This window comes from Bactrocera latifrons, unplaced genomic scaffold (genome assembly GCF_001853355.1).
Source record: "Bactrocera latifrons isolate USDA-ARS-PBARC rearing strain unplaced genomic scaffold, ASM185335v1 scaffold_48, whole genome shotgun sequence".
Classification (NCBI taxonomy): Eukaryota; Metazoa; Arthropoda; class Insecta; order Diptera; family Tephritidae; genus Bactrocera; species Bactrocera latifrons.
This window is the reverse complement of record NW_017537134.1, coordinates 1640989-1645223: the sequence shown is the minus strand read 5'-3', so window position 1 is coordinate 1645223 and position 4235 is coordinate 1640989.

The following is a 4235-nucleotide window of genomic DNA, read 5'->3' as shown; positions in this document are numbered from 1 at the left end:
AAAGTGTACATGAAATCCCGATTCTGACACCCCGAAGCAATTAAACACAATCAGCCTTAACCCAAAACCATTCCTCAAAGTTTTCCGAACAGTTGGGGAAGTAATTACTGTGYAGTTTGTAGACCTATGTACTTATTTACCCAGACACAACTAATTTATAATGTTAAATACTCGCACGAATCTTCCAAAAAACAAATACTCGTTAATCTTGTGGAATAGAGAGAACAACCCTCTGTTGTTTCCGTTTCGTCTATGCCAACACGACAATGTCGCAGAAGGGCTCAAGTTGCCAGAAGACTACAAAAAAGAGGAAAACTCTGAATGAAAATCGTAGGACATAGACAAAAACAAGAAAATTGCAGGTAAGACAAGTGGTAGRCTTGACTTTAAAAAGCCATTATAACTAGGATTGTTTTTTTTTCATACATATATTTTACCAAAGCGTGTACTTGGTCACTTACAGGAAAACACTTTAAAAAAAAAATTTTCTCACCAATGCAAAGGTGTGTGAATTCAATGGCTAGCTTCTAAGAATTACCCATATAGCAATTATTAATTCATTTGGCTCATAGTTTTCCAGAAATTTCCGCTTACGCTGCGCTTGGTGGTTGCTTGACCTTCATCTTTCATTGCTTTCGWCGCAGTAATACCTTACGACGCATGCTGCACATGCCAAGATGCGCACGCACTCATTAAATTGTGAAATAATAGCGATGACAAGCAAGGTACATATGTATAGTATGTTGCCGGGGGTTTGTCTTTCACTGTGGACATTTCAGAGCGCTCGAATGAGGGTGACAATGACTCTTTGAAAKACCGAAAACGTGAGAATGTTTTTTAAGTGTTTTCTTTCCTAAAGAGCTACTTTAAAGGTCATTATGTCTCGGATTTTCTTTCTYCTTCATCTCAAATAAAGTCAGTAATTTCAACGTGACTGCTGCGGCAATTGGATCAGATTCTCTTCTTCTTTTTCAATGAATAGCAAAATTGTGTTTATTTACTTAAGAGCTATCGTTATTTGTTGTRCGATTGCGTTGGAACTTTTGTGTTTTCACTACTCTCCGAGCAACCATGCAGCACATTCTGCCTCCGTCTGAATGTTTGTGGTTCGGAAAACTAACTTAATTTATTAGCAGCATAAAAGGAGAGCACGGTGAGGGAGCAGGCGTTGCACACGCTATAACTTGCCCGAGTCGTCACAATACAGCACCAAGCCGTCACCACCAACAACATTAGTCAGTCAGTCAAGTCCGCCAAAACCAGTTTCAGAGCTATGGCACAGCCATTGCTTTTCCTTTGCTCATATTGATGTTTATTGCATTACATTCATACAATATTATTRCAATTTAACCATTTTTACTCGTGTTTTTGCTTTTACATTTCCTCGTGCGTTTTTCGCGCCAATGCCCGGCGAGCCGCGGAAAAGTGCGTGTTGTAATTGCGCTTTTCTTCGTAAACAATAAACGTAATTGCGTCTGAAATAAGGAAGATGGACCTGTATTTTTTACTTTTTTTATTTATTTAAATTTTTGATTTCTGCTTATTGAGCAATATGTTTGACAACTTCCGAGGCACGATTAATGACCGAACGATACAATCAGAGAAAGTATTTTCRGCTGAGATCCTTGCAATCTGTATATGCTCTATGAATATAAATGTTATACGCGATAAGCTTAAGTTTTTCATCATCTTTTTGAAGGATCCGAGCTGGTTTAAGTCGCCTCCGAAAGGTTGATGGATATGGTTTTTTTTTTTTTTTTACTTTTACATGTCAAAAATATATTCGATTGTTTTACTGTCGCTGAAAACCATCCTTATTAATCCTTTTCGGATCGAATCGATAAATAATACCACACAATATTTATACCTAAAACAGAGTATATAAAGTTTGCTACGAAGTTTGTAGCACCCAGAAGAAAAGGTCGAAGACTCTATAAAATATAGACATAAATGATCACCATACGACATTTAGCCATGTCGAACTAGTCTTTTTGAAATATCGATCTGAAAATTCGCAAACGATCTTTTCTCCCCAAGAATATGCTAAWTTTTCGCACCTCCAATATCGGACCACTCTCAAACAAGCCCGTCCTTATGTGCTGTGAAGTCAGCGAAACAGCTGATTTGGTCAATTAGCGCTGCCCAAATGGTGCCAGAAACTGATAACAACGACTTTTCCAATTATTTTCAGCGTACCACCAAATTTCTCTTTAACGCGAAGTCTCTGTCGACTTTCGAAAGCTGCGCTGGTATTCGTATTTACGCGCTCGCTTGCCACGCAAATCGATTCTTTCAACTTTCAAAAACTTGCAATTAACAATTGTAATATCCGTTCAGACACACGTAGCTATATACTTATGTATGGGTATTAGCAGTACAGTTAGATGGTAGAAAACAGAATTCGTCTAATTAAAAACTACTGCGAAACTTTTACGTTCCAGCCAAGTGAAGAATCTGTGCTAAATCACCAAAACCATAATAGTGAATTGTAAACGCACATATACACATGCACTTATACATATAAATATGTATGTGCGTGTTGTAGCAGTRGTAAACGCTTTTTCTTTCAAATCAATTTCAAATGAAATGGTGCTAATATTTCTTTGGAGAACAACAAAAGAAAGAATAAAATACTTAAAAGCAGAAAACAACAACGTTTCCAGCCAACTGATTGACTAACTTGACTGGCTGGTTGACTGAATGTCTGCTTTGCTTCAATAAGTGCTCGACTAAGTGATTTAGGCTGCCAGTTACTTTTGCCGTTTTCTTCATTTTCGAGATCTAAAGCAGTTTGCAACTATTTTTCTTTTCATTTTCCTGCATTTGAGAYTTGCTGCTACCACTCACACTCACACACAACAAGAGTGTCATAACACAACGGTGTTTTTATCACGGCTCTTTTCACTTCTACTTCCATTCCATTTCCATTTCTCTTGTTAAATGTGGCCAACTAAAAGTTATTGCCTCGTTTAGGCGAAATGCTACACAAATGCCGTTGCTGACACGACAGCTGCTTCGGCCCAATGGGTGTATAACGAAGTGACTGAAACGGCGTATGGGATTCCAAATCTTTGAAAAAGAAAGCAAAAATTTTTTGAACAAAGTTTAAAGCGACTACAGTTAGAATATATAGCTTTGCCGATATCGTTTGGGTCCAGGAAAGGATCTCGAAACAGCAGAATTGTCAAGCTAAACCGAAGTTCTTCGTCGGTAGGGAATAGTGCTCAAATGTACAAATACCGGAAAGTATACAGTTAGCAACAATCCGTTACCTTTTTACTACTATATACATACATATCTAGCTGTATTTAATGGTTGCAATTATGTCGCCACTAATTTTGGCAATAAATCGCAGTCGCGTGCAAAATTGCATGTCTATATACAYACATACACATATATATGGTAWATACACGTCACCCCATATGAACACTGGCGGCAACACTGCGGAAACCTTTACTACCTTATTTTCTAAGTTTTCTACTCCCGTTAACCCGCGTATTTGCCACTTGTCATTTGTTTGTTGTTTGAGTTTGCATTATWCGCCGCGGAACGCATTGTTTTCTTTCACATGATATGGCGCAGTTGTGGGAAAATCATGAGGATCCCTCGAAAGTCTTATCTTCATACAATGAGAACCAATTTCGCGAAGGAAAATGCAAGCAATACAAAAACMACGATTTSAAAATGTAAGAGAGCCAAAGCATGWGAACTGAAAAAGTGCAATTTTCTTTTTTCACACTTCGAATAAGCAAACACATTTTAAATATTTTCAATTGCAACTCAGCTGTGAAGCTGTAGCCCTTGTGGATTTACTCTTAATCTGGAAAATAAACCAGTTTTTTAACAAATGGACACTCGACAATATAACAGATCTCTTATAAACATAATGGATATAAATGCTTCGGATTATACAAGGAGTCTATTAGTGAGTTTTATTAGAGAACCTACAGAATTTACAAATTTGGAAACACCAGGTGTTTATGGCTAAAAAGCAACGAATCGGCGATTATCGGTTTTGCGATTCAGCTCRAACAAATCCGATTAAATACGAAAWAAATTACACTACTCAACAAATCTGAAGGACAAAKTTGCAATTGATGTGCTAAGAGGTTTGTGGTGTACGGGGTGTGTTCAAAAAGTATCGCGAATCAAGTCTTTTTTCAAAAATTATTTATTTATTCATGAATATCTATTTTGTCCCCTTCAAAGTAATCCCCATGAGATATTATACACTT